General features: G+C 44.7%; 1 pseudogene; it reads right to left on the bottom strand.

Annotated features, from left to right (window-relative positions):
- Positions 1–6,981: 6,981 nt before the first annotated feature.
- LOC115204714 (uncharacterized) lies at positions 6,982–8,942 on the bottom strand (annotated as a pseudogene).
- Positions 8,943–23,144: the final 14,202 nt, after the last annotated feature.

Genomic DNA, 23,144 nt, shown 5'->3' with positions numbered 1-23,144 from the left:
GAACGCATTTAATCTGTTCTTTTATAGGTTTCCAGAACGTTTCGTTCGGTTGTTGGAACAGTCTGGTGAGAACATAGTGGGGACATCACAAAATATATGTTCCTAAAACACAGAAACTGACCAGTTGTGCCTATGATTCTACAATGTTTATTTTAGGCTGCAACAAAAACATTCACCTTATGTTACAAGAACCTTCCCAGAACACATTTTGTCTGCTATTAAAGGTTCCCAGAATGTTTCTTTAGATTCTGGGAAATTGAGGGGATATGAAAAGAGAGCGCTTCCCAAAACACAAAAACTTTCCAGTTGCGCTGACATTCATATCATTTTGGATCAGGGTGCACAAAACGTTCCTTTGTGGTTGCGAGAATGTTGACAGAACATTTAATTAAGGTGTGAGTACGTTACAAGTGACAGTTTCCTAAAACACAAAATATCCTCAATTGTGATGACATTCATATAATGTTTAAGTTAGGTTGCTCAGGATATTCCTATAATGGTCAAAGTTCCTTAAATTCATATTTGATAAGATAATTGGGTGAGTCCTCACATGTGTCCTATTTCACACATGTACAAGTGCATTTTTTGGCGTATCCCACTCCCCCTGAAAGTGTGGTCAGAGCCAGGGATCAGCCATTATTTACAGCAACCCTGGAACAATTACAGTTAAGTGCCTTGCTCAAGGACACAATGGTAGATTTTTCACCATGTTGGTTCCGGGGTTTGAACCAGCAGCCTTTCGGTTCCTGGACCAACACTCCTAACCGACCGCTAGGCTACATGCTGTCCTTTGAAGGTGGTGTAGAGACACATGGCATTTTAATTTAATTCATAGGACATTTGAACAGCATTTAATCATAGAAACATAACCATATATTTTACACTTTATATATTGACAATCTGCACATTATTTAGTTCATAGGACATTTGAACAGCGTATAATCATACAAGCACAACCATATTTTTTACACTACATGTTAGTGATGTGACATTTTTTTTTGTAACGTTTAAGCAGACACTTCTGAATCGGTTTTCTGCTAAAACGATAAGAACAATGAATACAATTCTACGTCAAATCCTATTGCATGGTATGACCGCTAGGAGGTACACAAACAAAACGGTAGACGAGCTACATTCCTTGCCAAATTATGACAGCTTTATCATGAATTCAAAATGGACTGGTTGATTAAATAAACACAGGTTGATTAAATTCACATCTGGTTTGATGAAGGCAAATTGCGTATTAATTAGTCTAGAGGCCTACTTTGTTTCATGTTTAACAAAAGCCTGCGCACCAAGTTTAAGCTCCCAAATCAAACACAGGGCAAAAGAAAACACGTGCCAAATGTGGGTGTATATACTGGTTAAAAAGGGAAGCAATGTAGCTTTCTAACGCTGTTAACTGTATGTCTCAACTCCCACTACAAAGGGAATGTTGAAACGGGAGTAAACGGTCAACGGTGACATTGATGAGAAAGACGCACCTGTTTCAGCAGCGCTCGCGTTGCACTTGCAGTCCTTAATTTAACAAAGTACCTCTCAACTCAAGTAGGCCATTGACAACGGCTGCATATCAACTGGAATAATTTCTATAATCAGCGCTTTTCCCCCCCATTGTTAACGACGATGACGTGCGGAGCGTCATTTCCCCTTTACGATGAAGATCGGGACGTGTTAGTGGTAGTTTGGGATAACTGACACTGTGATAAATATTTGGTGGAGGGGTCCTAGATTTCATTTGGTTTAAACGTTTTATGTACACACCCGTACTTCTTATTTTTTGACAGTCTGCACACGTGGTGTTTGTATCTGCAACGTTTGGTTCCCAAGCCAGGTCTTTTATCCTCCGCTTCACCAGGGAAGCTCGCTTACATCATCGTTTTTCAGTACATACCCATGGCAGTATGGTCAATCAGGAATGCCATGCTACCTTTTTAGACTTAGATATAACTAACCCTGGGAAATACTAGTAACTGGGTTATTCACCATCACTAAACCCATCCTCTTTATATGCTGCGTACTTCTGGGCCCACGTATGCAAGTTATCCAAGACTGTGACTGCTGATCTCACTTTTTTATCAGATCATACCAAGCGTCTCAAAGTAGGAATTATATCGGGGGAGTTTTGCTGAACAGTCCATTTTTACACAATGATTTATTTTTTACAGTCTAAATTCTGCATTTCTGACTCGATTTAAACATCTATATAAAGACATCCTCTCTTTTAGTAGATTATACCTGAGCCACGATTTCACAGTTTAAAAACATGGTTAAAGGACATGTGGGATTGAACCTGCAATCTTCAACTTTGTAGTTAGATCATTAACCCTCTGCACCACCAGGGGATACCTGTTGTGCTGCAGAAACACAGAGTCTCTTAAAATGTTCCTATCTTTTTCATACGCACAATAATATTCTTGCAATAATAAGGGAATGTTCGGTGCCACATAGGGCTGTGGAGGACACGACATTTCACCCTAAATGCACCCTAAAAAAAATCCATCCCATTTGCCGACATTGGCCATTGTGCCCATGGTGCTGAGTGCTCCGAAGCACCTCTCACTCACATGCGTCGACAACACATTATCAGGTCTTTCTCATGCCAACAGCAAAAGCACGAGCCTATGTCAATCTAGTGTCCCCCATAGTACACAAGTTGACCTATTCTGTGGGAGAAATAACTATTTCAAACTTAGTCTGGGACAATTGTGGGATGCGCTAGATCCCAAATTAATACAACCACTAGCATCCCCCCCCAAAAATGTTTACTATGTGGCTGACGCAAGAGATCAGTTTAGCTTAAAATGTTGATAAGCTATTTCTTCACATTATAAGCGCAGCAATGCGCACACAGCAGTAGGTTATAAGCGCGGATGTTCCATTAGCGGGAAAACACCATTATCAAAAGTAGGCGCAAATGTGATTATACATGTAACGCTTTTATTATAAAGTTGCATTTTTATGGTGAAAATTATCTTCCCCAAACTTGAAACACACGCTGCTTCTGTATGCCAGTTAGGCTCTATACTACTTGTAAAGCAGATTCATGTGCTGCATTTAAAAAAAATAATATTTGGCCTCTTTAGTTGTGATTCAAACCTTATCAAAATTACCAAACGGATGAGGTTGCATGGAAGGTATCAGAGTGGGCAGTTTACGCTGTGTAGGCTGTCTACAGGAGCAGGTGGGGAGAAAGGTGTATGCGTGTGATATGCGTTTGCTATGAGGAGGTCGACACACACACACACACAGCCATATTGCGTTTAACACATGCTTAAAGCTATCAAGTTGAAGTAGAGACAGATTGTAGGCATACCTGTGAAGCTCTGCTGCTGCTGTGTCCCTGTATCTGAGGAGTGCTGCTTTCTTACTTTCTAACTGCTTCCAGCCTCACACAGATGATAGGAACACATTCATATGTGGATAGCGTGGAATTGTTAGTCGACTTTGTCCCAAGTTTACCACTGCTGTAACTGTGTGTGTGTGTGTGTGTGTGTGTGTGTGTGTGTGTGTGTGTATGAGCGTCAAAAATATCTTAACTAAACTCTGTGTGGCATTTGCCCCCTTGAATGTTCTCTCCTGTTTGTATCATGCTCCTTCCCATGTGAAAGTCAAACACTGTCAAACCTAGAGTTTACCCCCTCTGTTCAGCCAGCCCACACAAAGACAGGAGCAAACAGTCCCTCTCAGACATAAATGCCAAAGAGAAGGGATTTTACACAGTGTGTGTGTGGTGTTTCAATGTGGGTCTCTCTCTCTCTCTCATCTGTAATTATCTCTATCTCCCACTCTGTTGGTCAGATGTCTGTTTTAAACAGTGAAATGAGTGTCCCCTGCTTTCTCAGATCCTTTTTCTTGGCCCGTTGGTTTCTGTTTACCATGTTGATGTTTTGCAGCTATTTCTGGTCCCGGGACGTGTGTGTGTGTGAACATCTACACTGTAATAACATTCCTGTAATTTTACAGTAAATTACTGGCAACTAGTTGCTGTAAATGTACAGTAAATATTATATAGTAGTCTTACTATAATCATAATACAACAATTTACTGTATTTTACAGTTTAATTATCTGCATAATTTCTATGAAATTACTGTATGTTGCTGTATTCTAATTACAGCAAAACCCTTGTAATGTATTATATTTACTGTATTTTTACTGCAACTCAGTTGCCAGTGAATTACTTAAATTTCACAGGATTAATACTACAGTAAAATCTTGTAAATAGTTACATTTACCGTATTTTCCTCAGCTACACAGTTGACAATAAAATATTGTAATTGTACAAGATAATTCTTACAGTATTTTTTTTTTCACCTTTATTTAACCAGGTAGGCAAGTTGAGAACAAGTTCTCATTTACAATTGCGACCTGGCCAAGATAAAGCAAAGCAGTTCGACAACATACAAAAACACAGAGTTACACATGGAGTAAAACAACATACAATCAATGATGCAGTAGAAAAAAAATAAGACTATATACAATGTGAGCAAATGATGTGAGATAATGGAGGTAAAGGCAAAAAAATGCCATGGTGGCAAAGTAAATAAAGTATGGCAAGAAAAAAACACTGGAATGGTAGATTTGTAGTTTGAAGAAAGTTAAAAGTTAAAATATAAATATAAATAATATGGTGCAAAGGAGCAAAATAAATAAAATAAATAAATACAGTAGGGGAAAAGGTAGTAGTTTGGGCTCAATTAAAGATGGGCTATGTACAGGTGCAGAGATCTGTGAGCTGCTCTGATAGCAGGTGCTTAAAGCTAGTGAGGGAGATAAGTGTTTCCAGTTTTAGAGATTTTTGTAGTTCGTTCCAATCATTGGCAGCTGAGAACTGGAAGGAGAGACGACCAAAGGAGGAGTTGGCTTTAGGGGTGACCAGAGAGATATACCTGCTGGAGCGCGTGCTACAGGTGGGTGCTGCTATGGTGACCAGTGAGCGGAGATAAGGGGGGACTTTACCTAGCAGGGTCTTGTAGATGACCTGGAGCCAATGTGTTTGGCGACGATGATGAAGTGAAGGCCAGCCAACGAGAGCATACAGGTCGCAGTGGTGGGTTGTATATGGGGCTTTGGTGACAAAACGGATGGCACTGTGATAGACTGCATCCAGCTTGTTGAGTAGGGTATTGGAGGCTATTTTGTAAATGACATCGCCGAAGTCGAGGATTGGTAGGATGGTCAGTTTTACGAGGGTATGTTTGGCAGCATGAGTGAAGGATGCTTTGTTGCGAAATAGGAAGCTAATTCTAGATTTCACTTTGGATTGGAGATGATTGATGTGAGTCTGGAAGGAGAGTTTACAGTCTAACCAGACACCTAGGTATTTGTAGTTGTCCACAAATTCTAAGTTAGAACCGTCCAGAGAAGTGATGCTGGATGGGCGGGCAGGTGCAGGCAGCGATCGGTTGAAGAGCATACATTTAGTTTTACTTGTGTTTAGGAGCAGTTGGAGACCACGGAAGGAGAGTTGAATGGCATTGAAGCTCGTCTGGAGGGTTGTTAACACAGTGTCCAAAGAAGGGCCAGAAGTATACAGAATGGTGTCGTCTGCGTAGAGGTGGATCAGAGATTCACCAGCAGCAAGAGCGACATCATTTATGTATACAGAGAAAAGAGTTGGCCCAAGAATTGAACCCTGTGGTACCCCCATAGAGACTGCCAGAGGTCCAGACAGTAAGTTAAATTTGTAGCATCAAATAATTGGCATATATATTACCCTTACAGAATTTCCACATGTGCGAGGATATTGGAAATTTACCAAAGCCTATTGGACGATAACTTGTTTTTATCTACGACAGAAGAATGTATAACTGACTTTTTCTGACATAACATACAGTACCAGTCAAAAGTTTGGACACACCTACACATTCAAGGGTTTTCTTTATTTGTACTTTTTTCTACATTACATAATAATAGTGAAGACATCAAAACTATGAAATAACATATATGGAATCATGTAGTAACCAAAAAAGTGTTAATCAAATCAAAATATATTTTACATTTTAGATTATTCAAAGTAGCCATCCTTTGCCTTGATGACAGCAGCCCCCCCTGTGAAAATCTTCTCAACACTGCAGTGTTGAGGTAAAACTACCAAAACTATTGCTGATGGTTTACGTGAACAATCAAATTAAATAGAATGAAAGCCCCGATCAGCAGGTATAGCCAGATGAGAGTTGGTTCTCCGGCAGTAGCTTAGGCTACTTTTATTCCGGTAAAAACACCATTATCAACATCGCATTTGATAACAATAAATAGCCTAGCAAATTACATAGATTGTCACTCAATGATTAAAGCCTAGTACTGCGCAAGCAATTTTACGAACTTTTCAATGCTGAAGGTGACGTGCACATGTGCAAGATCAGGAATAGGCCTATACCTCTTGTTGGTCAGCGTGTGAAGCTGCGCACTGTGCGCAGTTTGACTAGGCTACTGATATTGCCTGGTTTTTTTTGGCATTCAAAATTACTTGTAGATCAATAACTGTCACAGTTCTAAGCTTAGTTCGACACTGGAGGAGAGGTCACATCAATTGTCACAAAATATTCGGTATTTTTGGAAGGTAGAATGAAAGTAATATGAGCAAAACATTTTGGTGAACCGGTAGTTCGTAATGTTTGAATCGATTTTCTGACCGATGCATGCTACATTTGGACCGGTTTGTCCCAAACCAATGCAAATCTTAAACATTTGAACCAAGGTTACATTCCTAATAACCAGTGTAGACACATACCAATAAAGTAATTCGTATCCAACCTATAAGGGGGGGTAAAACATAACTCGGTAGCAAACCTAATAGAGCAACAGGAAGTATAGTGGTCAAACAGATTTGGTGCCGGAACTGTTCCTGACTGCTCCTTGAACTGTTTTGTGATTACATTCTCATTGGTTCACAGTCTATCGTCGTCTTCAAAAGGATTAACACGTGGATTAATAGTGCCACGTTTTTTCCCCCACAACTTTTCCAGACTTTCTGCTCATCACCTTCCCTGTCTGTTGATGCCCATGAAGCCTCTAAAAACAATAAAACAGAGAGAAAGAGGGAGAGAGAGAACAATTGAATAGCTGTAAACGATATTCTCTTTTCCAAGTAAACAAACCGTGTGTGTTGTGTGCCTTCATCGGAGGCACCATCAGAAACAGCCTCTAGGTAGAGGTCGAGTAGTTTTAAGAGGCCTGGGTAGGTGTACGGTCTGGCCTATCAGAGAGCAAGGTGGAGCCACAACCATATTGCCTAAAACCATACACCACATATCACCACCATCCACTGGTACACTGCTGCACAAATCCAGCCAACTTCTGAATCACAGTACTAAACCACACTATCTGCAAGTTAGTGAAAAGGAGGCCCGGCAGGCTGCCTACAGCTATATATAAGGCATATACACAGGCAGCCCAATTCTGATCTTTTGCCCAATAATTAGCAGAAGAGCTGATCTGCCTGTGTAAACCAGACCTAAATGAGTTGGCTTGAGTTTTAGATTACCTTTGAACAAACTCAGGTGTGCACGAGGCCTCCTCCAGACACTGCAGATTGAAGTTGTAGTACCTTGCAAAGAGTGCAGTCATCCCGTTCACAAAGTTGGTATGTGGCCCGACGACACCTGTCCTTCAATGAACAGCATTCAGGCTGTGGGTTTCATCAACGTCTCTCCTGAAGTACTGTAGATAAACCTAATGATACGGGATCATCTTTTCAATATATACCTTTTTCCAGCAACCACCCCCATAGGACCCCCGCCCCTCCCCTCCCCCCAAAATTGTTAGTGCCCAACACAATCACATGCTCAATCCCAGTACTTGGCTTCCTTTACATAGCAAACTTTAATGAGAGGAGGTCTATACAGTACCTTGTACAATCAACCGAGGGGTGCTGAGTAAGGGAAACAGATCGTTGGATGTCAGAAGCTGTGGCAGACGGCTGGAAAATAATACAGTAAAATACAGTATATTACAACTCAGTGGTGTGTGTGTGTGTGTTTGAGTGAGAACTTACATCAGCCTGAAGGAAGACGCCCTCCTTAGGTTCTTTAAAGTAAGCCAAAATGACGAGCATGACGCAGATGGCCTTGTTAGTGTCCTCGTTTTCTTGAAAGGCAGACAAGACTTGAACCCCTGGGTTGGCCTTTGTTGACTTGACAGAACTTCAGGATTGTCTGGCTTCTCCTCTCAATGGCCTCCGGCAGCTTCTGTAGGGTGGGAATGTCAGTTGAGAGATGGAAGTGGGAGTATAGGCCCCTCCGTGAGAACAGAAATGGCCATCCTTCCTTGACATCTGACGTGGAGGGTGGAGGGTTTCCGTTCAGGTAGCGCTGCTGTAGTGAATATGCCTTCTCAAGTATCTTCTCTCTGCTTCTCCCATCCCTTCTTGTGAGTAAATTTGCGCCATCTCTCTCTTCATCTCTTCCAAGGTCTCCTCTGTTTCCCCCCGAGGGGAGGCCTTCAGGTTGCCACCTAACACACCCGTACTGGTCCACTAGGCCTCTTGATGTGTTTCTTCCTTCTGCTGACTCGCCGCCGCGCCAGTGTGCTATCCCGGTTTACATGTTCTACTCTTGTTTTGATCTGGTTTAGAAGCGAGCCAAAGCCATGTCCAATTACCTCTTCATCTAGGTAGACATCAGTAAAACTTCTTGGGTACTCTCGAATGATACTCCTAACAACATTGTGACATATTGCTCTGGACAGATTAAGATTGTGCTGGCGCATTTGATCGACGACCAATCTCACCCTCTCTATTCTGTCTCCTGCTGATGGTCTTGTATGTTGTACCACTGCTGTACGGATTCCAGCTGGCATCCTGTCCCAGCTGACTCTAAAGTTTATAGGCCATGGTCTACTGAGGAGTGGGGATAAAGGCAACATGTTTGAGGTGCTTGGAGTGCTCGGGGAAGAGAGGGGTGAGGAGGGGCCAGGTTCTGAGTATGATTAAATTAATCCGCGTTCTGGAAGAACAAAGCACACAAAGCATTTTGGATTTCAGATGAAATGTTTCTTATGAGGCAACAGTACGGAATGTCACCTTTTACATGAGGGTATTGTTTTACCATTTAGAAATAAAATACTTTATGTACTTTGTGCCCCTATTTGAAGATGTCATAAGTATTTGGACATATTCACTTATAGGGTATTAAAGTAGTCAAAAATGTAGTATTTGGTCCCATATGTCTTGCCCACAATTACTACATCAAGCTTGTGACTCTATAAACTTGTTGGATGCATTTGCATTTGGTTGTGTTTTAGGTTGTGTTTTGCCCGATTAGTAACTGAATGATGAAATTAGAGACTGGATTGCTGCAATATTATTATTTTTTTCTCATAAAATGTGCAACCAGCAACTTTATCAGAACACATTTTCATTTACATGTCTGAGGTCTATTATGGGACTCAATAGGATATTAAAGTCAGGACAATACAAGCAAGTCAAAGACCAAAACAAAACTCAGAACAGTTTTTAAACTCGGCAACAGCTGTTCTGTGTACTAACTGTTCTATATGGTTCAGAATACTGGAGGATGACCTAACACAACCCAAATAAATGATCTGCCTTTCATACAACCTTCTTTTGAAAATACATATTCCATCTACTGGTCTAAGATCATATCTAATCAAGACCTCATCAAACTGGCAAAACAGGATGGCATGTCAACGATCAAGCAAAGGCGGTGGAGGTGGATCAGGAAATGGAACCTCCTCTACCAGAGTGGCACTTCCCTGCACACTTGAAGACAATGTAAAACAACATAGTGTATAACAGTAGAGGCAGAGCTCCAGCAACACCAGCTCAGCCGGGGCACAATAGAGAAGACTTCCCAGGACAGACAAAAGTGGAAGACCCTTGTTGATGCCCTATGCGCCAGCCGGCGCAATGGGAGTGAGTGACAGTTGAGGTCTATCATCTCTTTATACTGCATGTTCTTTATCTTCAAGTTTCCCGCTGCTCGTCAGTCTTCTGCACTGAATTGGTCGGAGGAAGTTTGCAACAAAATTAACAGAATCATGGTGAACTATGACCAGCTGAATCCTGCCAACATGTAGTTCTTCATAATCTTTTCCAAGCAAAAAAAAGCCTTTTGAACAAAGTACCCTTAACTGTCACTTGATTTGTAGCCTTTTGACTCTAAATCAAAATTCCTTGATTCTGTCATTGTAGTCATTCATGTAGAACTCAGTGCTCTTTTCCACTTGTATACATTGTGGGAACAGGTTGCCTGCACTTAAGTAGGCCTGGAGAAGCTGGTGTCACTCTAGAAGTGTTTTACACAGGTTTTTGAAGTTGTGGAACTTTCTGGCACATTGCTTGAAGAAAGTATTTAAACCAAAAAAATGTATTTCACCTTTATTTAACCAGGTAGGCCAGTTGAGAACAAGTTCTCATTTACAACTGCGACCTGGCCAAGATAAAGCAAAGCAGTGCAACAAAAACAATCAAGTATGCTTGCTCTCAAACCTTAAAGTCCAAAGGCGAATAAGTGGACCAAAGTGGGCAATGAGCTCTGGATAGTGACATAGGTAGTGATGTTTTGGTTTAAGGGCATGGTCAGGACAAAGCTCTCTCCTAAAGGTGATGTACTCCTTAATGAGGAGATACTGATATAAGCCACCTGACCTGCTGTGACAGGTGAGGTAGCAATCTGAGAAAGCACCAATTTTGCACTGCATGTTGTAACGCCCTGGCCATAGAAAGGGTTTTTTTGTTCTTTATTTTGGTTAGGCCAGGGTGTTACATTGGGTGGGCGTTCTATGTTCCTTTCTCTATGTTTTTGTATTTCTTTGTTTTGGGCCGTGTGTGGCTCCCAATCAGGCACAGCTGAAGCTCGTTGTTGCTGATTGGGAGTCACACATAAGGAGCATGTTTTTCCTTTAGATTTTGTGGGTAATTGTTTCTGTTTTGAGTATTTTTCCTAACAGGACTGTTTGCTGTCGTTTTTGTTCATTTTTGTAGTGTTCTCTTGTTTTTTTTAAATTAAAATTCTAATGATGAACACATCCTCTGCTGCACCTTGGTCTACTCTCTCTCACGACAGCCGTTAGACATGTCCACTGAGCCTTTCACTACGAGGAGAGATGTTTGTCGTTGGCATCGTTTCCCTGATGTTTGAATACATTTTTGCATCGGTTGAGTTGTAAATAAGTCAAATGTTTCTCCTGAACTAACCGAGCAATAAACAAAGCTAGATCATAGGAAACTATGCACTCAAACAGGCCATGCCCTAGACATGGTACCAGGCTGGTAAACGTGGAAGTAGGCTAGCTGACTGAAAGGCGAGTGGAATTTCACACCACACACCGAATCTGTTGCACTTGCAGCTAAATCCTGCAAATGGGTTCGATATGACTGTATGGTTCTTGCTGTGCCACACAAGTTCTGAAAGTGTTTCTAGCAATATCACAGTAGTGACAGAAAGTAATGCTCTTACTGAAATTCTCCAGAAACCCCCAATGCAATGAGATCCTAAATTGTCTCCTAAAAGTACCTTTTAGAACTCGCCCATCACTTATCTTAATTCCACTCTCCTCCAGAGCTTTCAGATCTTTGATGAGAGGGTCAAGTACTTTTGTCTAGGCCAAAATATTGAAAATCCTGCTCTCTACACAGGTGAACAAGCTGCGTATGATCTATAGCTGATATAATATCTGTCAGAGGAAAGTAAATTGCAAAAACGTTGTTTTTTTTCAGGAACCGAGTGGATTGACAACTTCAAATGAATCCTGATAGAGTATCAGAGAAACAGAAGACGGCTCAGTTTTAAACAATGGATTCCCCTGAACTCCCCTCCCATCCTGTACATTCTGAAATTCACTGTTGAGGGTTGGGCATGTGTTGCGGCATGCTTCTCACATACAGACTCACTTTTAAAAAGTGCAGACAATGTCTGCTGTACAGGTACATCCTGGAGAAAAACATTCTTTACCATTATCATAATTACCCAAGAACAGGGGCACAGGCTCAACGTAATATAAATAATTTTTAAAAGCAGTCTTCTGCTTTTAGGTCTGTGCTTAAAATTCCACTGTTGCAGGCCTTAAGGAGATCCTCTTTCTTTATGTCATCTATAATGCTGCTTATCAGTGGCCTCTGGGATTCCAAGGCCAGTCAACTTATCACTTAGTTTCTTAAGTAAATGTGCCAGGCCAATGTCATAGACATTCTGAAACTCCTCTTTAATAGTTTGAATAGTAGTTGCAGGCAACAATAGTTTAGCTTGCAGTTACAAATAAAAGTGTTATGTTTTTATAAAGAAAACATAATCGACAGAAAAAAGCTCTTCCGGCTCATCTAAGCTATCGGATGTCATAGGCACACTGGCATGACCCAAAGGTTCAACTGCAACATGTCAGTCTAGCACAGAGTCATCTAGATGTTTTACACCATTGTTTTGATGTTTCCTAGAAACATGGGATGCAAAACTTGACATAACAGTGGACTTGATGTCACAATCTCTAAATGGGAAATTGATTTCTAATCCTTTTTTTTGTTTTTTTTATTAGTAGTAACCCCTTTTTCTCCCCAATTGGTAGTTACAGTCTTGTCCCATCGCTGCAACTCCCGTATGGACTCGGGAGAGAGCCATGCGTCCTCCGAAACGCGACCCAGCCAAGCCGCACTGCTCACTTAACCCAGAAGCCAGCTGCACCAATGTGTCAGAGGAAACACCGTACAACTGGCAACCATGTCAGCGTGCATGCACCCAGGCCCGCAACAGGAGTCGCTAGAATGCAATGGGACCGAGGACATCCTGGCCGGCCAAACCCTCCCCTAACCCGGACGGTGCTGGCCCAATTGTGAGTCGCCTCATGGGTCTCCCGGTCGCAGTCGGCTGCGACACAGCTCGGGATCGAACCCGGATCTGTAGTGACGCCTCAAGCACTGCAGTGCCTTAGACCGCTGCGCCACTCGGGAGGCCCATTTCTAATCCTTCTTGAATGTGTGCCTTCAAGTGATGAACAAAAGAGGTTAAGGTGTCACACCCGACTGCACAAGACTGAACCACACATTTTAAGGGTGTGTCGCAGTGTTGTTGACAATCTCTCAGCACAGACCCATCAGCTTTATTATTTCTATACATATGTGCTTTAAGAGCAGTGAATTTATGGTATGTTGGTGAGCGTTCAGGCACCCCACATTGATAGGTAAAATTACATGTGTTACTGTGCAGCTTTATGTGCTGAGTGAACTCAAAACCAGTAACAGACACATGGTCACAGGTATTACATTTGCAATGGAACATTTTGACCAAATGGCTGAGGTAAACAAAACCAGAAATAAGACAGGTAAGCAGCAGACAGAACCACTACTAATACTACACTCAAGACTCCCACAACCAATAAAATTGGCAGCCACTCAGCGCAAGCACACAAAATGTCCTCTTTACCTTTTGTAGTTCAACTTTAGTATTGCTTAATTGCTTAAACACAAATGTTTCTAAGATGATGTTGGCGAACTAACATTTAGCTAGTTAAATCACACCACGTATCAGAGGTATCTAACGTTACCTAACGTTAGCCTCTCTAACGCCCAACTACTACACCACTATTACACCTTTTTGATAACCACAACTACTCGAATAAAGCCAAAATATACTAAATTATTGCCAGCTCTGCTCAATTATCGCCTCTCTGCTTTGTGCAACTAAATAGCTTTTTGTGCGAAGATTTTGCAGTAAAATAGATGCGGAATGGATGAAATCTCAGTCAGGCTTCTACTGTTAGCTTACGACTAGTAGTCGTGAGAACAGATACAGAAAATACATTTATCTTTATCACCATTGGTTGATGCTACTCATGCGTAGGCCATTTTGGAAACGGGCAGCTCCAGATAGGTTGACGCTCCCTAGGTGACAGCACCACACTGTCTTTGGTGACAGACTGGTCAGACGAGCCAGGCTGTCCCCTGCTGCACTTACGCTAGTAGCCCATCCACCGCAGCACAGCTAGGCTAACATAGCCCGCAGATAACATTGCAATCACAAACATGCATTCCTCAAATGCTGCTAGTCAACCACTGTATCCAAGGAGCTGTTCTTGGAGCTCATGTTAAGTTAGTTAACGTTACACGCACAGCAAGCTGCTGTAACGTCAGGCTAGCTAGCTAGCTCGCCCATATGTCAAACATGAAAAAAATAACGTCAGCTAGGCTAAGTCATTGTGTCCTGATGAAAGAAGTTGTCCGAAACATGTCTGCAATAAAATAATAGTTGAAGGGAGTTTGTTGCAAGCCTGTAAAGTTAGCCTATAACATTAAGTAATCCAAGCATTCACTTCTCTTGAATTCAAAATTGGTCTCTGGCTGGCAGTGGCGATCCTTCTTCGATTAGTCATATTTACATAATGGTAAAAAATTTTACTAAACAAGCATTGCCATTCACAATAAAACCATGAATACAGTACAATATTGTGAAATGTTATTGTAAAATCACAGCTATTTTTAACAGTGTATACGCATTAATGGTCGCACAAAAACACACACTTACACAAATACAACCACACACACACCACCAGACCCTAGACCCCAGCCACACAGCTGAGCCCAACAGCTGGTGTCTGTACCCCAGGGTGGTGTGTGTGTGTGTGTGTGTGACTGTGTTTGTGACTGTCTGTGTGTGTCGGGGGGGGTTTATCTGTCTGGGCTGGAGATGGTTAGCTAGGCAGCCATGTGGATTAAGGGATCAGGGCTGGTGTCAGACAAACAGTGGATTACTGCTGTAAAGCTGCCCTCTCTGGCCCGAGCCTGAAACTGAGACCAGAGGCTCGCCAAGAGGCCTCCCCCACCGCCTTGCACCCATCCTGGGCCACCTGACTTATTAAGGCCCTGGATTAGCACACAAAGGAGCAGGACCTTGGAAGACCCCGGGCCTCTTGGTCTGTAATAACAGTGGTAATTGAGTGTGTTACTGTAGCTTTGCCCATGAATGCCAATCATGCAGGATTGTGTGTGAGTGTGTGTGCGTGTGTGGGCTGGTGTATGTGGTGGGCGTACGTGTGCACGGGTATGTGTGTGTTTACATGTCAAGTCATTCATGTTGACAGTATGCTTATGACTATGTGGGCACTGATTGTTTAGTGTGTGTATGTATTTGCACTCTGTATGCCTACTCGTGTGTGTGTGTGTGTGTGTGTGTGTGTGTGCGTGCGTGTCTGTTACATCTTGTGTTTTCCTCTCCCCTTCCCCAGAGCTATGACTGGAGGTCTTATGTAACATGTTTGTTCAAGTGCCCTCCGAGATGCCAAGTCACTGTCACACAGCCCAGCCTGCAGGATAGAAGAGGAGGAGAGAGAGGAATGGGGGCTTTTTCCTCTCATGTCTGTCTTCTGCTCTGTCATTTCCACCAGCCCACTTCCAAGCCTTAGGCAGCAGTAGGGAGGGGGTTGGATGGGTGGGTGGGTGGGACACACACACACACACACATTCACGCACATATTGTACCAACACACACACACACACACACACACACACACACACACACACACACACACACACACACACACACACACACACACCCCCCCCTATTATTGGATGAACATGTGTGTGAGTGTGTCTGTCGGGAGGACGCAGCTTCTTATCATAATCCTCCTTACTAAAGAAACGGAGCGGAGCAGAATGAGCCCTCTGTCCCTGACTGTGACTGTGCGGAGCTGCTGGTGTAGGAGAGAGACAGGAGTGGAGCACTGAGCAGACGTAACAGGGCCTGTCTCTCACTGTAGAAGAGCCACTGACGAGAAGAGATGACATTTAAACTGGACAAACTGTACAGGCTGTTTCGCATGCACAGAGAGGCGCTGGATGGTGTGAGCAGGACACGGACATAGAGATGTGGTAAGTGGTTTGAAATTGTAAGAATTGGTCACCTTGCATTGGGCGAATATGATAGTTGTATCGATTGTGTTGTCTACTTGTAGTGAGTGAATATGATATTTTGACTGTTCATTCATTTTGAGCTGCGTGATTTGAATGTGGGGTGTTTATAGTGATGATACTGAGGTTCATTTGCTCTGTAAAACAAAGGGGCATATCTTGGCTGTGGTGGTCCTGGCTGACTCTGGCATGGGCCTTTGGTAGAGTAATTTAGCTTTGGCTGTAGTTGGGCGATTTGTCTGTGATCCATTTTGGCTATGGCTCTGTAATTTAGCTTTGACACTGTCATGTGTCTATAGAGCTGCAATGAGGTTCTGGCAGGTGATTAACAGCCTGCAGAGTTGGTGATATTTTGGTGATATTAGGTTGACAGCAGAGCAGATGGCCCAGTGACAGCTGTCAGCACTGGGAATGACACAGTTGCTAATGGCTAGCCGGGTGGCTAGTGAAGTAGCTTACATAGGCTATTGCAGGCTAATTCAGATTTGTGCTAAAACAGCTTTGTGCTGAACATTGTTGTCATATCAATTGCGGTATAATTGTTTATTTGCTCTCCCCTGTCTGAGTTTCATATGGGCCTACACCCGAGTGATTGCAACAGGTTTGTTTATAACCCAAAAACAGTTTGACTATCATCCATCATATTTACACTTTAGTTAAAGCAATGTATGCAAAGAAAGGGCTCTTGCTATCCCATCACTTTGCTCTCTTTCGTTCCTTGACAATCTTTGGTAGGAAATATGAGAGACGGCTGCTCTCCCTACATGTTAGTGAGAACTATCCCCCGGCGGCTCAGAAATAGCACCATACTAATCCATATTCATCAATCTCATCATCATAATCAGACTGATACGGGCCGTCATGTAAAAGGTGTCATAAGTGGCAGAGCGGCGCTAGCATAGACCTTACATGTGTCATCACTGTATGATTGGCTGAGTCTGTACAGCACTGAACTTTACAGCACACACTGTCGGGCTTGTACTGTAGCTATGAATCACGACTTAATGCTGTCAGATTTATACATGAGTAAATTTAGAGGGAACAGCGAGATAAAGAGATGGGAGACGGAGACAGAAAGAGAGGAGGAAGATAGGGAGACCGAAGTAGAGAGGAAGGGAGAGAAACGGTTTGAAACAATCTTTATTTTCTGTCTTTTTCACTTCTAACCATACCTCTCTGTGAATGGGGCTCATTAGCGAGGGAATAGGAGAGGAGAAAAGGGAAGAGAAGGGCAAATGAGGAAAGAGGAAGCAACCAAGAATGAGGAAATGTACAGTAAGTCGCTGTCATACAGATGCTGTAACGTAGACGCTGGGAGTCGGAAAGCAAGTGCAGGTGGTGAGTTTAATAATAAACGGAACATGGAACCATATAACAAACACGAGTAGCGTATATACATGAAACACATACACAATACTGACTGGAGAAAGAACCTAAGGGAGTGCCAGATATAGGGGAGGTAATAAGTGAGGTGGAGTCCAGGTGTGCCTGATGATGACGTGCAGGTGCGCGTAATGATTGATGCCAGGTGTGTGTAATGATGGATCCCAGGACCGGTGGTTAGTATACCGGTGACGTCGAACGCCGGAGGGGAGGAGCAGGAGTAGACGTGACAGTACCCCCCCCTGACGACGCACGGCTCCAGCCGCAGGACGACTCCGGCCAGAAGGATTGTCCCCGAGGACTAGGAGCGAGCCGAAGGTGGAAATCACAGATGATGTTGGGATCCAGAATGTCCTCCACCGGAACCCAACACCGCTCCTCTGGGCCATACCCCTCCCAGTCCACCAGATACTAGAGCCGACCCCCACGATGTCGGGAGTCCAGTAGAGATCTGACGGCATAGGCCAGACCCCCTCAATGTCCGGGGGGGGGGGGGGGTCGTGGGGGACAGCATCAGCTAGACATTTTCATTTTAGTCATTTAGCAGACGCTCTTATCCAGAGCGACTTACAGTAGCGAATGCATACATTTCATAAATTTTTTCCCCCGTACTGGTCCCCTGTGGGAATCGAACCCACAACCCTGGCGTTGCAAACACCATGCTCTACCAACTGAGCCACACGGGACCAGGGGACCAGGAACCACCGGCTTGAGAAGGGAGACATGATGAAAAGAAGGTGAGATACTGTAACCTATACCTATAACCAAAGCTGTAACCTATACGTCACCTCGTTGACCCTCCGGAGAACCATGAACGGCCCCACAAACCGGGGGCTCAACTTCTTGCAAGGCAGGCAGAGTGGGAGGTTCCTGGTAGAAAGCCAGACACGATCCCCAGGGTGGTACACGGGGGTCTCCCTGTGGTGGCGGTCTGTCTGCTCCTTTTGATGGTGGATGGCACACTGGAGTCTCACGTGAGCATCGCTCCACATTTCTTCTGCGTGCCTGAACCACTCATCAACCGCAGGTGCTTTGGTCTGGCCCGGGGTCCACGGAGCCAGGGCCGGCTGAAAACCCAGAACACACTGAAAGGGGGTCAACCCAGTGGAGGAGTGACGTAGCGAGTTCTGGGCGTACTCCACCCATGCCTTCCGATGAAATTGGCACTTCTCAGCATTGACAAACAGGTGCTTTCCAGGACTGCTCGAACGTGAGTGATGTGATTCTCCAGGGTAGCCGAGTAGACCAGGATGTCATCGATATACACGACCACCTGGCGTCCGAGCATGTCCCTGAACACCTTAACGAATACCTGGAACACTGACGGAGCATTGGCTAAACCAAATGCCATCACCAAGTACTCGTAGTGATGATCAGACATCGTGCTAAATGCAGTCTTCCATTCATCCTCCCAGATACGGATGAGATTGTATGCACTCCGCTGGTCCAGTTTGGTAAAGAACCAGGCCCCGCAGAGCTGTTCTATGGCTGCCGGCACCAACGGGTGTTAAGGCTGGGCGCTGCTGGTGAAGAAGTCGAGGTACTCATAATGGCCTGAGGTAGTACTAAATGCCGTCTTCCACTCGTCTCCCTCCCGTATACGCACCAGGTTGTAAGCGCTCCTGAGATCCAGTTTAGTGAAGAAGCACGCCCGGTGCATTGACTCAATCTCCATGGCGATGAGAGGTAGCGGGTAACTGTACCTCACCGTGATTGAATTGAGACCTCGATAGTCAATGCACAGGCGCAGACCTCCCTCCTTCTTCTTCACAAAAAAGAAACTCGAGGAGGCGGGTGAAGTGGATGACCGAATGTACCCCTGACGCAGAGTTTCAGAGACATATGTCTCCATAGCCTCCATCTCTGCTTGCGACATGGGATACACGTGACTCCTGGGAAGTGCAGCGTCCACCAGGAGATTTATTGCACAATCCCCCCGTCGATGGGGTGGTAATTGAGTCGCCTTCTTTTTACAGAAGGCGAGAGCCAAATCGGCATTTTCTGGGGGGATGAGCACGGTGGAAACCTGGTCTGGACTTCACCGTGGTAGCACCAACGGAAACTCCTACACAACTCCCAGAGCATTTACATTTACATTTTAGTCATTTAGCAGACGCTCTTATCCAGAGCGACTTACAGTAGTGAATGCATACATTTAATTTTCATTTCATAATTATTTTTTTTCTGTGCTGGCCCCCCGTGAGAAACGAACCCACAACCCTGGCATTGCAAACACCATGCTCTACCAACTGAGCTACAGGGAAGCACTCTCGCGACCACCCCTTGAGAGCCCTCTGTTGCCATGAAATGGTGGGGTTATGACGAGCCAACCAGGGAAGGCCTAGTTCTACGGGAAACGCAGGAGAATCAATGAGAAAGATTCTCTCCTCGTGACCCCCCTGCGTCACCTCGTGACCCCCTGCGTCTCAATAAACAAGTGAACAACAGAGGGCTCTGGATGAGAGTGGTGCAGACTCACCTGGGGTGACACCAGAGTGCCCTGCCTGCTGCCTCGACTCCCAGAGGAACCAACCCGGCACCAACCTGCAGTGTGCCCTCTGCGGCCACAGATGGTGCACAAGAAGGCCCCTCCTCCAGCCTCCCTACGCACAGCCCCTCCCAGCTCCATGGGCACCGGAGCGGGGGGGGGCTGGAAGATGGAACTGACAGAGCCTCCTCTGGATGTCTGCGGGTGATCAACAGGTTATCCAACCGAATGGACAGGTCCACCAGTTGGTCGAAGGTAATGGTGGCATCCCTGCAGGCCAACTCCCGCCGGACGTCTTCTCGCAGGCTGCATCGGTAGTGGTCGATGAGGCCCTGTCGTTCCATCCCGCTCCGGCGGCCAAGGTCCGAAACTCCAGTGTGAACTCCTGTGCGCTCCTCGTCCCCTGCCTCAAGTGGAAGAGCCTTTCCCCCGCTGCTCTCCCTTCGGGCGGATTGTCGAAGACGGCCCGGAAGCGGCGGGTAAACTCCTCGAAGTGGTCCAACGCGCATCTCCTTCTCCCCACACGGCGTTGGCCCACTCCAGGCCTCGCCCCGAGAGGCACGAGACGAGGGCGGACTCCCTCTCTCTTCCTGAGGGAGCTGGATGAACGGTGGCCAGGTATAGGTCCAGTTGTAATAGGAACCCCTGGCACCGTGCTGCCGTCCCACTGGGAACAGATACAGGAGGGACGTGTAGAGTTGTCCCCGGTTGTGCTGGTTGAGGCGCTGGAGAGACTCCCTGTCTCTCCCAGCGGTCGAAGGTATGGACAACGCGATCCATCATGGCACCGAGATGTTCTATCATTGCCAAGTGTTCTTGGACGCGCTCCTCGACTCCTCTGACCGGGGTACCTGCTCCTGCTGACTCCATAACACGGTGTGAAATTCTGTTAAGGCTGGGCACTGCTGGTGAAGAAGTCAGGTGCAGGAGAGCAGAGAGTTGTGAAACAAGTGCACACTTTATTTGGCAGGCAAAGTACAGCGTGAGAAATCACAACCTGAATAAGGTTTAAACAAACAAACCATCTACATGTACACAACACATGGAACAAACCAGCTATACGCGAAACACCATGTAACACAAAACAATTTCACACAAAGACATGGAGGGGAACAGAGGAATAAGTACATGCAGTGTGATTAGGGAATGCAAACCAGGTGTGAAGGAAACAAGACAAAACAAATGGAATGATGAAAATGAAGCGGCGATGGCTAGAAGACCGGAGACGTCGACCGCCGAACACTGCCCGAACAAGGAGAGGAGCCGACTTCGGTGGAAGTCATGACAATGGGAGAGGGTAACGGTACTTTGTGGTGATTTCATTGAGTCTTCTGTAATCTAAACATAACCCTCCATCCTTCTTGGCCACAAAGAAGAAACCAGCCGACGCAGGAGAAGTGGACGTGCGGATGAAACCTTGTTTGAGCACCTCTTGGATGTAATCCTCCATGGCCTGGAACTCAGCCACTGACAGAGGGTAGATGCGTCTGCACGGAGGCGCAGACCCTGCCAGCAGGTCGATGGCACTGTCCCAGGGGGGATGAGGAGGAAGACAGGTGGCGTGGGTCTTGGAGAATACCTCCCTATTTCTTGGAGTCCACAATGGAGTTTTTAATGTGATGCTGTAGTCAGTTGTGAGTCTGAAACTGCACATGTGCATACACACACACACACACACACACACACACACAGCCTCACAAAGCTTCATGTTAAACCAGTAGCCTGTGGAGCCTTAATATGAATCTGGTCACACAGCCATAACAGCTCTGGCTCTGGGTTGAGAGTGGTTGTCTTTCAGTAAGGCCTGATATGGGACACCAATTCCAGGTCTATTGTTGGCATATTGGTGGACAGATACAATGTTGTCAACAGCAAGCACCGCTCTCATGGAAGTTCTGATATTGATTAATATGTAGACAGGAGGCACCAGATTATATTTAGGTGGGAACAGGAGACGTGGGATAGACGGATTTATTTGAGAAGGCCTGTGTGCGCCTGTATTCCCGCTTGTGTGTGCGTGTGTCTATAAGCTTGCCCCTCTGTGTGTTCCAACACGCTAATTAGTGTGTCAAATCATCTGCTGTCACCCCTCCAAAATGAGCTTGGCTGTTAAAACAATATGTTTGCCTTTGTCTCCGCTCTAAATCCTCTGTAATCCAGCAACGAAGAGCAGCTGAATGATAGCAGCAGCAGCCTCTGAGCCAAGCGTCTGTATACTCTACCCACAATCCTCGGCATGTCGTCTGTGCCTCCGATTCACTGGGTTACACACTCCCTCCTTTGACACCTTCCTCGAAAGCGAAACAAGCAGCGGTGAATAAAGGAAACATTCTTTCATATCCTATTCATGTTTGAAGCCGCAAGCTCTCTCAGAACTTTTTATCAGAGTTCTCTCTTTTTATAATTTTCCTGTGCTTGGGAGGCTACAGCTCTTGTTGCCAGCTCTGGGGTTTCTAGGGTAACACACGTTTGACAGCTGTTGTTACTTCAAATCAAATGTTATTGGTCACATACACATGGTTAGCAGATGTTATTGCGAGTGTAGCGAAGTGCTTATACTTTTGGTTTTTCATCCCGTTGAGCTGCGAGGGGATTGCCGTTAATAGGAAGTCAAGAAAGTTTTGGCAAGAAGAGTCGCTTTGGATCAAGACCAGGCTTTAAATGAGTGAGACCACCTCAGAAACATGGCTAATTAGCGCTAATTGGGTCTGTCTAGTGTTAGCATGCTGTTAGCATTCTGAGGCAAAGTGCTAATTTGAAAGAATTTGCACCTGGAGAGTGGTGTTAACTTCAAACCCAAGCTCTAGCTGCATCCAGGGTGAAATGTCAATGTTCTAATGCAATTCCAAGGCCTGCTAAATTAACATTTGTGCTAATTGGAACTTACCAGTGTTAGCATGCTGTTAGCATTCTTTGGCAAAGACAAGTACTAATTTCAGGGAATTGGCTCCTGTAGTAGAGCTGTAAAGACTGAATGTAGACTATGGGAGTGCACAGGGTGAAATGTTGATGCTGGTGAATACCATTTGAAAGCTAATGGTTAACTGAAAAGTTAGTTTGAATCGTTTGGTATTAACGATAGCATTCCGAAGTGCTAATTTCAACGATTCAACTCTTAACCTTTTCATGTGTAAGTTCCAAATATCTCTAACGGTGGCCCCAGTGTGAGTTTTTTTTATGCGCATGATGTCAGAATGCACTCACTGTTCCAAAATGTGATTGTTACGCAACAGGACAGTTAGCACGCGCTGCCCTCAAACCAAGGCTGGAACTGGAAACCATACATCCTGAGGCTGCATTTATTGTAGCCGGGGATTTTAACAAAGCTAACCTAAGTACCATACTTCTTAAATTCTATCAGCATATCGAATGCACGACAAGAGCTGGTAGCTTTCTGGATCATTGCTACTCGAACT

The sequence above is a fragment of the Salmo trutta genome, chromosome 12, assembly GCF_901001165.1.
Source record: "Salmo trutta chromosome 12, fSalTru1.1, whole genome shotgun sequence".
NCBI lineage: Eukaryota > Metazoa > Chordata > Actinopteri > Salmoniformes > Salmonidae > Salmo > Salmo trutta.
The sequence above is the reverse complement of the archived record's forward strand: the minus strand, read 5'-3'. Positions and strand labels throughout refer to the sequence as shown.